The sequence below is a fragment of the Dama dama genome, chromosome 7, assembly GCF_033118175.1.
Source record: "Dama dama isolate Ldn47 chromosome 7, ASM3311817v1, whole genome shotgun sequence".
NCBI lineage: Eukaryota > Metazoa > Chordata > Mammalia > Artiodactyla > Cervidae > Dama > Dama dama.
The window spans coordinates 11157284-11170841 of record NC_083687.1 but is presented as its reverse complement, the minus strand read 5'-3'; the positions used below and the strand labels follow the sequence as shown (position 1 = coordinate 11170841).

The 13558-nt window shown below is 49.7% G+C and overlaps 1 protein-coding gene and 1 non-coding gene across 4 annotated transcripts in view; one reads left to right on the top strand and one right to left on the bottom strand.

The window, feature by feature from the left end:
* PACSIN1 (protein kinase C and casein kinase substrate in neurons 1) overlaps nt 1-13558 on the bottom strand; it is a 67080-nt gene that overhangs the window by 43503 nt on the left and 10019 nt on the right. The window lies entirely within an intron of this gene.
* TRNAE-UUC (transfer RNA glutamic acid (anticodon UUC)) lies at nt 3805-3878 on the top strand. Its single transcript has one exon. It is a non-coding gene; the product is annotated as a tRNA-Glu (tRNA).

The following is a 13558-nucleotide window of genomic DNA, read 5'->3' as shown; positions in this document are numbered from 1 at the left end:
GGGCAGAACGGGTCGCAGAGGCCACCAGCAGTCACTGCTCAGCAGGTCAGCGAGTTCTGCGTGCCCGTTCCCAGCCAGCTCAGCGGGAGAGTGCCGGGGAGCTGGAGCACCACCCGGGGGTGGATGGGGGAGGCTGCCACCTCCTGCCTCTCCCCTCGGGCTGGCAGAGATCACCCGAGTGGCCCTCAGCCCCCAACCCCCTCAGTGCGGGCCCAGAGCCCAGAAACCCCCTGACAGGCCCCCACTGCAGCCTCGTACCCACCACAGAGAGGAAACCGGGCAATTATAGATGACCTTTGCAGGGAGCAGAATGTAAACTGGAATCCATTTGCCTGAGCAGTCTTCATCATTACCACAGCAATTATTCACAAGCCACTGTGACCAAGGCTTCAGCACAGGTACTGAGCCCCCAACATGCTCTGGCCCCTGGCATCCCCGTCCCACGGCATAATCTCCTGCATCTGCATAACCTGCTGCCTCTCCACTCTCCAGTTACAACCGCAGAGTGGGCAAGCAGTCAATCATTGACCCAGGTTTGGGAAACGTTAAGGGGTACAGTAAAGAATTCCTGAATATTTCCTGTTCATTCCCTCATTGCCAACTTTTCCAACAACTCACAGCTCCTCCCCCCACCCCCACATCTAAATAACCACTGGAAGAGTTAAGGGATGAGATGTGAGTCATTCACACTTTAGTATAAATATGTTTACTCAACCAGCTTTCTGCCTGATGCCTAGCTGAGATCCTGCCCATTTCGGGGTTGGGTGGGAATTAGGAGTGTTGATAGAAGAGGAAAGAAAAGAGAGCAGGAAGAGGGAGGGGGAAGAGGTGCTCCTGAGAGAGGTGTTAAGAGTAAGGGACTTTGAACTAGGCAAATGGCTTGAATGGTACATCTCATAACAAGAACTGGAGAGAGGCTTGAACTTGTAGTAACTAACACTCATACCAGAATCCAGACAGTAATGAACCAGTGTTTGCCCGAGTTCCATGGGACGTATCAAGCACAGCAGAGAGACCTGCCTATACGGCCCTCAGCTGGGTATCGGTCTGAATCCTCACTACTCAAAGTGTGGTCCATGGACCAGCAGCACTGGCATAACTGGGAGTTGATGAGAAATGCAGAATTTGGGCCTATAAGGCCTCCTAACTCAGAATCTTCAAGCAAGGTCCCCAGAAGACTGCTGAGCCCATCAAGGTTGGAAAAGTTAGGCCCAGAGAGTCCCTGGAATACCTGCTTCTAAGAGTACTTTGATGGACAGCAGGCTGGGGGCCGGGGTGCTGAGGTGCTGGTTCTGAGTTGCTTTCTAAAGGAAGGGAGGAGCCACAGGCCAATGAAACTAAGAAGTAAACTGGGGGCCCTGGACTTGGAATCCACCACTGGGTTCATGGTCACTTTGCACTAACTTGCTGCATGACTGGCCTTGATTTCCCCTTCTGTCCTGGGGAGCTGATACTATGTTCTCTTGCTGTCTTTGGGGGCAGCAGTGAAGCCCAGAGGAGTTCAGATGAGAAGCATTTTGGAAACCGTGAAACACTGGACAGGGTGCATCCCTGCAGCTGCTTCCAGCTGTCCTCGTAAGATTTGCAGAAGGTGGCCTCGTGGGGAGCAAAATGAACCTGTTTCCTTCCGCAGGCCTTTGGAGCTGGTCTCTCAGGCTGAAAGGAAATGGCTAAACCAAGTCACATGAGGATGTTACTGTCTGATAACCTTTCAATGTATCCACCAGGATTTGGTTTTGGCAAAGACCCTTGGAAATGGATATCAGGTACAGTCAAGCAGGGGTGGTCCCAGGACTCCCCAAATCTCACATCTACCCACATACCATGGAGCAGCGGTTTCCCACCCTGACTGCACAAAAGAATCACTGATGTTTCTGGTAAAGCTATAAATTTATACTACCATAAATATTTCCATAAAAACAACACTATGTTCATTTGAAAAAAATAAAACAACAACAACAGACTATATACCTAGGCAAGGAACAAGATTTTAAAAATAAAAAAGTCTGAGAAAGGGAAAAAAAAAGAATCACTGATGCCTGGACCACCAGGACGGCTAAAATAAAAGGAAAGACAATATCAAGTGTTGGTGAGGCTGCCGAGCAACCAGAAGTCTGGAACACTGCTGGTGGGACTATAAAAAGTGCAGCCACTTTGGGAAACTATTTGGCAATAGCTACTAAAGTTCACCAACCCTGCCACTCTCGAGCGGACCCCCAACAGTAAGGAGTGCTCGCGGCCACCAAACGGCATGTACATGAGGGGCTTTCCTGGGGGTCCAGTGATTAAGACTCAGTACTTCCACTGCACGAGAGGGAGCGCTGGTTCATTAGATCCAAAAAAAAAATAAAAGGGGGAGGCATGTACATGAATGCACAAGGCAGTGGGATTCACACTAGCCCCCAGACAACCCAAATGTCCACCAGTATGTGAAAAACTAAATAAATCGTGTGCTGGGCTGTGTGCTACACCACCCAGAAGCCCTGCCTCAGGACAAAGGTGTGCCCGAGCTGTGGGGAATATTTACTGCTGACAAGTCTGAGTCCTTCCCCAAGGACTGTCCTCCACCTCACAGCCCCCTCACAGGGGAAGCTCACATCCAATAACTGGTTCATATAGGCCTGGATCCCTGGATCTTTAATGCAGGACAACCCTGACATGCCATCTCAGCCTTAGCACTCCTCAGGGGATCAAGTGAAGCCGGTGTTAAAAGTGCACTGTCAGGGACTTCCCTGGCGGTCCAGTGGTTAAGATTCCACACTTTCAATGCAGGGGGCATGGGTTCAAACCCTGATTGGGGGAACTAAGACCCCAAGTGGCGAGACCAAAAAATAAATAAAGGAAAAACCTAGGAGCACTTAAAAAAGAAAAAGTCCACCATTGATTCAACCCCTCCTTCTCCCTGCCCTGTTCTGCTTCCCTCACCTCATACAAGGAGAACAAGACCCTGAAACCTTCCTGCACAAAAACCATTTCAGAGCCTGTCACCCCAGGAACCCATCCTGAATCAGCAACAGGAGCGGCTCGGAAGCAGCCCCTGAACCTGGGGATGCAGCTGGGTCACCCACTGCGGGCCAGCAGTGAGGACCACAGCTGGGGCAGCACTGGCCACCGGCTAGCACAGCAGTGAAGGTGCGAACCCCTTTCCAGGTTGGATGGAGGGGAGCACACTGTGGGGCTGGGCAGTCTCTCCAGAGTTTGAGACTTGCGGGAGAAGGGTGGTGATTAATGATAAAGCCCACGGAATGGGCCGGCACTGGAGAAAGACGATTCTAAAAGGCTGAGAGTGATTAATCACTAATTTAAGGCCAAGTGTGGAAGCCAAGGGCCTCCTTAGCTGCATATAAATCCTCCTCTCCTGCAGCTGGAGGGGAGGGGAAAGCTAAGGAGCAGGCGCGGAGCTGAATTATAAGCAGAGCAGAATGTCAGGGAAGGCGGAAGTCTCAGCCCAGGATGAGTCTTCAGCACCAAGGTCAGGTCCTGCTCTTTCCTGAGCAGTGACCCCTCGGAGTGCAGAATGCTCCCTGCTGGAGGATGACGCTGGGATCCTGCCTTAGAACTAGCTCGTTCCTCTCCTGACCACCGGAGCAATAGCTAAGATAAGTCACACCTCAGAGGGCTGCCGGAAGGAGCCCGGTGCTGGCAGAACCAGGAGAACACAGCAGATGCCATTGGGGGGGGGGGGGGGGGGGGGGCAGGGCGTAGAGTCTGATAAGAGAGAGTTAATTCCACACACACACACTGACAAGGACCCCGAAAGATGGTACCGGCATGGTGCTTGGAGAAAGCGGTATCACAGGCAACTCCCTGGTGGTACAGTCGTTAGTACTCGGCACTTTCACTGCCAAGGGCCCCAGGTTCAATCCCTGGTCAGGGAACTAAGATTCCAGAAGCTGCATGGCTCAGCCAAAAGAAAGTGATATCCTGGCACAAGAAGTAGAAATGCCCGGGCTGCAGGCAGTGGAAGAGAAGTCAAAAGGCTCAGAGAGGGGAGCACGTTGGGTGAATATGGCTGGAGAACCCACCAGGTGTCCGTCTTCCGCAGGACAGCCTGATGGAATCTCTGTTTGCCAAAGCTGTAGGAACGTGCTGGCCACGGCAGCCTGACAAGCTCAGGGGTGTGTCCTCTGAGGACCTGAGACTAGGAGCCGCCGGGACAGAACTGGGTACCCTGACGCAGTGAAGGTGAGAGGGTCCCCAAATAAGAGGCCAGGTGATAGCACTGACTGGTCAGAACAAGGTGGGTGCTGTTATCACAGCTCTTGGGCAGGTCAGAGGGCAGCTGGGAGGGCCTGACCCACAGAGCTTTGGAAATGGGAGATGGTTAGCAGAACCAGGTGCCTCAAGGGGCAGCCAGGACACGGCCCACTCTCTGTAACCAAAAGAAACTAAGGCGTGATGACCCCTGGGTTGCACCCCAATAAAACGTCATGATCTCTTGCCCAGTTTCCAGACTTGAGAAAGGTTTCAGGTCCAGCTGATGGAAGGAGAGGCCAGGTGCCTGGGAGCAAGTGCCCTGCGGCCCCAGAACAAGTGTATACGGTAATGCTCCCACCAGACCCTCCCCAGAGGAGCTGACACAGCCATTCATCAGGGAAAGAGAACTGGGCAAAGAGGAATCCACAAATACCCAGGCATCTCAAGGACTATGAGACACAGGGGCCCTGACAGTCATCACAGCTCCCCCGTTAGAATAGGACCATGTGGGAACCACGAGATAAATGGATTCCTGGCCCAGGTCTGGCTCCCAGGGTGTCCCGTGGGTCCACCCCAGGTTCGTCTGTATGACGTGGGGGCAGTTACCTCCCTGTCTGGCTGGTGTGTGCCCTGCAGGTGAAAGGCTGCCCTGGGCGAGGAGGCCAGGGGAGCGGAACGTAGACACATCCTGAGATCCAGGCTGCCCTGTGAACACCCAGAGTGTCCTCGGAATCCACCAGACCCCGCTCGAAATCCCAGTCACTTGCCCCTCGGCGGCAGGTGAGAGTTGGGCCCATTTCCTCATCTGCCCCACACAGAGAACGGCAGCGAAGAGCAGGGCTTCACTCGCTCTGTTGATGACGCTGAGAAAACAGGAGCCTAAAGAGACCTGTACACCCGGCCCCACGCCTGCCTGCTCCCCACCCCCAGGCTCCGCCTCCCTCCCGCTGGCACCAGCTCCTGCCCCCCAGCTCCCCAACTGCATCACCCCAACAAACAGTTCTCTCCCTCCCCCACGTGACCCGGTTTTCCCTCCATATGGAGAAAGGGCACTGTTTCTGTCACTAAACAAAAAAGAAAGTCCCATGCTGCATGCATGCTGCCCCCAGCTCCTGCCTGCTTGACTTCTCCCTGGCTTGTCGAGGACACCCACTCCCTCCTGAAGCCCTCCAATCCGGCTCTGGCCTCCCCCGTCCAAAGCCCCCAGTCCCCGCCCCCCTCCTCAGCCGCCCGTCGTCAGCCCTGACACACGTGGCCCCCCGGCTTCTCTGACACCATGCACCCCCTGCCGTCACTGCTTGGTCTCTCCAAGCAAGAGAGAGAGAGGCAGCTAGGGGGCGGCCTGCACCCCCAGCCCAGCCTGGGGTCCCTCCTCTTCCCCACCTACGCCTACTCTCGAGGGGCGTTCATCCAGCCTGTGGCTTTAACACCTCCCTCCAGTTTCCAGCCCCAGCTCTGCCACTGAATTTCAGCCTGTAAACCCAACCACCTCCTCAACGGCTCCCCCGTTTGGATGTTAAACAGGTAGACATGTTAAACAGGTAGACATGTCCCAGCAGAACTCTTGATTGCTCTGCTCTCTTCTCCATCTCAGAAAAGGACACCTCTGTTCACCCACATGCTCCAACCAAAGTCCTACATTCCTCTCCTTCCCTCACCCCCAAATCCCACTGGTTCTCCCCTCACCAGACCCAGAATCCAGCCACCCTGCACCCCTGCCGTGGGCGGTGGGTCCACACCATAGTCTGTCTCACCTGGAAGACGTGTCGTTTCCTATAAGGTCTCCCTGCTTCCATCCTTGCCCCTTCAGTCCGCTTGCCTGACACTCATCTTAAAATATAATTTTGATGTGTCCCACCCCTGCTGAAACCCCCTAGGGACTCATGTTTCACTGAGAACAAGCTGCCCGGGACCTCCAGGCCTACAGGCCAACGTGGAGTAGTAAGTAGCCCGTCTGTCTGTCTTTACCGCCAACCTCTCCCCCCGCCCCTCGCTCCCCTCCTGCCAGTTTGTCCTTGCTGCGTCCCTGACACAAATTAGGCTCTTGGCTGCCTCAGGGCCTTTGCGTCTGCTGCTGGACAGCTCTTCCCGCGATGTCCACAGGCTGGTTTCCTGCCTCATTTAGGTCTCTGATCAATGTCCCTGACCCCCGCCTCATCTAAAACCTAGCCATCACTCCCTAGTCCCTACCCCTGTTCCACTTTTCCACTGTAACACTTATCACTCCCTGATGTTACTTTTTTTTTTTTATTTATTTGGCTGTGTAGGGTCTTACACATGGGCTCTTTTGTTGCTTCTCATAGTATGTGGACTTCCTTGCTCTGGGGCATGTAGGATCTTACTTCCCCAACCAGGGATTGAGCCCACATCCTCTGCATTGCAAGGCAGATTCTTAACCACTAGACCACCAGGGAAGTCCCCTGATGTTACTTTTTTAAATTAACAGACTATTTTTTCGGAGCAGTTTCAGGTTCAGGAAGAACTGAGCAGAAAATAGAATTCCCACACAGCACCCTTCCCCTCTGACACACACACATATACTGCCCCATCCTCAACATCCCTCATCAGTGTGGTTCATTTGGTGCAATCAATGAATCAACACTGACACACATTATCATCAACCAAAATCCATCACTTACACCAGGGTTCCCTCTTGTTGTGCAGTCTATGGATTTTGGCAAATGTGTAATGGCACGTAGTAACTACCACTTTAAGCGCATATAGAATAGTTTCATTGCCCTAAAAATCTCTGTGCTCCATTTATTCGTCCTTTTCTCTCTCCAAACCCCTGGCAACCATGATCTTTTTATTGTCTCTGTAGTTCTGCCTTCTCCAGAATGTCATATAGTTGCAACCACATCGTAAGTAGCCTGTTCAGATTGGCTTCTTTCATTTAGTAATATGTCTTTGAAGGTTCCTCCATGTCTTTCATGGTTTGATAGCTCATTTCTTTTCACCATGGAATAACATTCCATTGTCTGGGTGAACCACAGTTTGTTTATTCATTCACCTGTTGCAGGTCATCCTGGTTGCTTCTAGGTTTTGGCAATTAAATTCCTTAATGTTCACAATACACAGTAGCAAGCTAAAGGCACGGATGAGTCCTGCAATAAAGAAAAAACTCTTTCCCTTGGTTGAATTTGCTTTTTCCCAAATTGAGGCTTTCAAACCGTGGTGTTGGAGAAAACCCTTGAGAGTCCCTTGGACTGCAAGGAGATCAAACCAGTCAATCCTAAAGGAAATCAATCCTGAATATGCATTGGAAGGACTGATGCGGAAGCTCCAAAACTTTGGCCACCTGATGTGAACAGCTGACTCATTGGAAAAGACCCCGATGAAGGCAGGAGGAGAAGGAGATGACAGAGGACGAGATGGTTTGATGGCATTGTCAACTCAATGGACATGAGTTTGAGCAAACTCTGAGAGATAGAATGTGAAGGACAGGGAAGCCTGACGTGCTGTCCATGGGGTCCAAAGAGTTGGACACGACTGAGCGACTGAAAAACAATAACGTGTCCAAGTGCAGCTTCCCGCCTCCTGGAGCTCACCCCAGAGGGACCCTCTGGGCTGGGGCAGCCAGGAAGGGTTTCCTTGAAGGAGAGGAACTGAGAGCAACCAAACAGTGGGAGGCACCCAGGCAAAGCGAACAGCTGAGTTTGGGGGCTGGAGGATGTGGACTGAGCTGGAATGAAGACCCCAAGAGAAGCTATGGGAACTAAACCGGGGCCCTGACTCTGGGCCCCACAGCCGCACAGCAGCCGGTGTCCCTGGGCAGGCCAGCTCCCTCTTCTGTGTCTCAGGACCACTGGGAGACGAGGCCCTATCCCCTAGAGCTGCTGAGGCTGTAAGTGGGGCCTTAGGTTGGTTTCTAGAACTCAAACAGCCTAATGCTTCCAACACCCAGACTGAGTCTCTAAAGACCATTCCCTATTCAATGGGTCCACAGGGAAAAGACCACCCATAGAAATGGGGAAAAAAATATTTGCAAATCATCTATACGATGAGGGTCCAGTATCTGAATACATAAAGAACTCTAAAAACTCAACAATAAAAAGGAAGTTTACCCAATTTAAAAATGGGCAAGGGTATGAAAAGACATTTCTCCAAAGAAGATATGAAAGTCCAATAAGCAGGTTTCCCTGCTCAGTATTATCAGTCATTAGAGAATGTAAATCAGGCCCACATTAAGGTGTTACTTCCCATGCACTAGGGTGGCTATGATTTAAAAAAAAAAAAGGACAATAATAAGTGTTGCTGAAAATGAAGAGTAACTGGAACTTTCAAACGTTGCAAGGAGGGAATGTATATGTCTAGAAACAGTCTGGCAATTCCTCAAAAAGTTAAATATAGAGTTACCATATGATCCAACAATTCCATTCCTAAGTATATATCCAAGAAAAAATCTCTACATAAAAGCTTGTACATAAATGCTCATAGAAGCATTATTAATAATAACCAAACAACAAATAATAACCAACAAATTAAGTTGAAAACAACTTAAATATCCATCAATGACTGAATGTATAAACAAAAAATGTAACTCACACAATGTGATATTATGCAGTCACAAAAAGGAATAGAGTACTGTTCAGTTCAGTCCCTCAGTCGTGTCCGACTCTTTGCAACCCCACGGACTGCAACACGCCAGGCCTCCCTGTCCATCACAAACTCCCGGAGTTGACTCAAACTCATGTCCGTTGAGTTGGTGAGGCCATCCAACCATCTCATCCTCTGTCGTCCCCTTCTCCTCCTGCCCTCAATCCCTCCCAGCATCAGGGTCTTTTCCAGTGAGTCAACTCTTCACATCAGGTGGCCAAAGTATTGGAGTTTCAGCTTTAGCATCAGTCCTTCCAATGAACACCCAGGACTGATCTCCTTTAGGATGGACTGGTTGGATCTCCTTGCAGTCCAAGGGACTCTCAAGAGTCTTCTCCAACACCACAGTTCAAAAGCATCAAATTCTTTGGCGCTCAGCTTTCTTTATAGTCCAACTCTCACATCCGTACATGACCATATATACTGTTACACGCTACATATAACATGGATGAACCTTATAAACATTGTGCTAAGTTAAAGGAGCCAGACACAAAAGATATAATTCACTTTTATGAAATATCCAGAATAGGCAAATTGATAGAGACAGAGAACAGATGGGTGGTTGCCAGTAGCTTGAGGAAGCAGGAATTGAGCAGTGACTGCTAATAGGTTTCTTTTCCGAGAGAAGATGGTCTGGAGTTAGATGGTGGTGGTGATTGTGATATTGGTGATTAGAAGCAGTTATTCACAACTTTGTGAATGTGCTAAAAGCTGCTGAATTATACATTTGAAGAAGGTGAAAATTATGGTGGATGAATTATATCTCAAATTTGTAAATGTATACCTATGTATTGGGTTGGCCAAAAACATCTTCTGTAAGATGTTACGGAAAAACTTGAATGAGTTTTTTGGCCAACCCAATTTAATTGTATGTATATCTCCACATATAATGTGTTTTCCAGCTCCTCAGAGATGCAATCAGTCATTTTGCCAGATCGCTGAGCCCCACCCCATGCCTCCTTGGACCCCTTGACTGCCCCACCCACAGGCTGCATCGCTCAGCTGAGCTGGGAGACCTGTGTTCCCAGCAGCGGCTGGGAGGCAGGAGAGCCCTGAGAGCCGAGGCCGTCCCACCTCCTCTGCAAGTTAACGCCAGCTTTCCATCACATTTTTCTCCCTGACCAGATGGTGAGTTTTCTAATTTGATCATTTTGTTTGCCAGACTTTTATAAAGAAATTTTCCTCTTCACCTATTCTGTTATTCTGAAATCTGGCATACATAGTAGGATAAAGGCTTGATTCCTTCCCTTGATCATTTTTCTAGAGAAATGAGTTGGTGCTCTAGCAACCTCCAAAAGTGACCAATGAGTATTTTTTCTAGTTTTAAAATATTTAAGTATATAAAATAGGTTATGCATTTTAACAAATTAATATAAAACCAACAGTTCAGTTCAGTCACTCAGTCGTGTCTGACTCTTTGCGACCCCATGGACTGCAGCACGCCAGGCCTCCCTGTCCATCACCAACTCCCAGAGTTTACTCAAACTCATGTCCATTGAGTTGGTGATGCCATCCAACCATCTCATCCTCTGTCGTCCCCTTCTCCTCCTGCCTTCAATCTTTCCCAGCATCAGGGTCTTTTCAAATGAGTCAGTTCTTCAAATCAGATGGCCAAAGTATTGGAGTTTCAGCTTCAGTATCAGTCCTTCCAATGAATATTCAGGATTGATTTCCTTTAGGATGGACTGGTTAGATCTCCTTGCTGTCCAAGAGTGTTCCCAACACCACAGTTCAAAAGCATCAAATTCTTTGGTGCTCAGCTTTCTTTACAGTCCAACTCTCACATCCATTCATGACTGCTGGAAAAACCATAGCTTTGACTAGACGGGCCTTTGTTGGCAAAGTAATGTCTCTGCTTTTTAATATACTGTCTACGTTGGTCATAACTTTATAGAAGAAAAGTTATAAAGCCAACAGCCACCATTAATATAAAGTCACCACCATCTAGGTCAAAAATAGAGAATTGCCAGGGCTCCAAAAGACCCCCATGGACACTTCCCTACCACAAGCCCTTCTTGTGGGTTTGTGGGAGAGGGACCAACCATTCTAAATAGCTGGGGTTATTAGCTGCTTAGTTTTGGGTTTGACCACAAAGTATGCATCCAAAACCAAATAGTTCTGTCTCTTCTTGAATTTTAATTAATGGAATGATGTATTATTTTATGCCTGTCTTTTTTGTTTTGTTTGCAAAATCAACGTTTTCTTTTCACCATGCAATTAGGTTATTCTTTGCAGCAGTAGTCCTTTAGTTTTTTTTTAATCTTTGCACAGTGTTCTGATATGTGAGTATATCGTGATTTACTTATCCAGTTTACGGTTTGCAGACATCAATGTTTTTTTCTTGTGAAAAATGATGCTTGGGACATTCTCATCTATGTCTTGGGATAAATATATGCGTGCGTTCTGCAGGGTGTATTCCCAGGAGCAGAACTGCTGGATCACTGGGAATGTTTACTAGCATTACTAGATAATGCAGCTCACAAGCAGTATGTGCAGGAGCCCAGGCTCCACGTTCTTGCAGATAGTTGGTTATTAGCAGACTTTTCTGTTGTTCGGAGTTTGTATTTTTTTTTTTTAACGTTTTGATCATCATTATGGGTTTTTATATATTTGATGAGTCCCAGTCATTCTCAGTGATGCTCAGATTGTCCTCTCTTTGGCCAGTGGGAACCTCTTGAAGTTGACTCCGGCATCATTCATACGGTTTTGGAAGTGTCCTTGCTTCCTGGAATGATGTTTCCCGGCTCCTCAGAGCTGCAATCAGTCATTTCTCCAAAGAGCTAGAGGAGCAGGGGGCAGGCAACTCAGATCTCTGGAGCTGATGCAGGCTGGGGTGCTCACTCCCAGTCTACTGTTCCAGGGCAGTCTAGGGGCGGTCCCTCCCCACCCTTACCCTCCTCGGGTGGAAATGTTGTGACTTGATTTCTCCCTGCTGGGCTTGTCTTGGCCCTGTGTGGGGAAGCGTGAGGAGGGAAGGAAGCCCACTCTGATCTGCCCTCCGCCCCCCACTCTTTCAGGGGCGCCTGAGCCAGCTTTGCAGCTTACTAGGCCAGCTGGTGTGAGGGTGGAGGGGCCCCCAATGCCCAGGTCCAGCTGGGGCTGCCAGAAGGTCCCACCCGGCCAGCTGGGGCCAGTGAGAAAAGTGGTGGGAAGGGGTGCGGAGGCAGGGATCCTGGCCCCTGGAGGGTGGGGAGGCCTCCCATCAGAAGCGCCCCACCTGGGACAGGGCCAAGTGGGGCAGGCGAGATGGCAGCCGGTCACCCAACACCCGGTGAGCAGGCGGCGGCGGCAGCCTGGCGTCCGATGGAGCTGCTGATAGAGGTGACACCAGATACCCTGCAGCGGGGGGCCGGGCAGGGGAGGCAGAAGCGGAGAGAGCTGTGCTCAGGGGTAGTTTGCATCCCAGATCATGGAAGGACCTGGGCTTGGAGCCTTAGGGCCCTCTGCAGCCTCAGCTTGCCCATCCAAAAATGGGGTGCTGGGAAGGTGAAGCAAGCTCATCAACACAACGAGCCTGGCATGGTGCCAGCACATAGTAAGTTCTAAACGAACATCACATGCTCTCATTACCAAAGTCGGGGCTGCTGAGGGCTCAGCAGTGGTCAGAAGGGTGGGGGGTCAGCTAAATGCAGGGAGAGGCACAGAGCAAAATCTCCACGGGGCAAGGACGGGGTGGGTTTCATTCACCACTGAATGGTCGGTGCCCCGTTCAACCTGGGCACACAGCGCTCAATATATGTTTGTCGAATGAATACATGAGAGTAAAACAGTGACCCAGTAGCCACTAAGACACTTAACTCATCAGGGGATCCCAAGTAAGAATCCAAAGTCGAATCCCAGGTCTACTCCGATGGCTGTGCAACCCCAGGCAAGTCATCCCCACCCCAACCTCAGCTTCCTTATTTATCAAAACAGCAGTAATGGTAACTAATAAATACCTTCCTCATCAGCTTATGGCAGGGCTCAAAGCAGAAACTGGATGTGAAGGTGAAGGTGGTGCTGTCAGAACCCTTCATCAGACAGGGTCCCCATCCCTAGCCAGATGCCCCCTTCCCTTGAGAGTTGTTTGTATTTTTTATAGTAGTTGATTTACGATGTTAAGTTTCAGGTGTACGGCACAGGGCTTCAGTATTTTCACAATTTACACTCCGCTAAAAGACATATCAAGATAATGGCTGTAATTCCCTGTGCTACATACTATATCCTCGTTGCTTATCTATTTTATACATAGCAACCTTTCTCTCTTAACCCCGTGCCTCTCTTGCCCCTCCCCTGTCCCACACAAACTCGCACACACACATACACTCACATTAGTTTGGTAACCGCTAGTTTGTCCTCTATATCTGTGAGTCTGCTTCTGTTTTCCTTATACGTTTGTCTGTTTTCCACATATAAGTGATTTTATATAGTATTTGTCTTTCTGACTTTATTTCACAAACCATAATGTTCTCCAGGTTCATCCACGTGGCTGCAAATGGCAGAATTTCATTCTCTGCTGTGACTGAGTAATATTCCAGTGTGTCTGTGTTTGTGTGTGCATACATGTGTGTTGACATACCACATCTTCTTCAGCCATCTGTTGGTGGGCACCAGGGTGGCCTCCACATTTTGGCTATGGTGAGTAACGCTGCTATGACACTGGGGTGCATGTGGCTTTCTGAATTGGTGTTTGGACCGCAGCTTTAGGTGGGCAGCCTCAGCTAGGGGTGTCTTGGGGGTCACGCTCTCCCCTAGGCCTGAGAAGAGGCTCCAAAGGCCTGGCCCC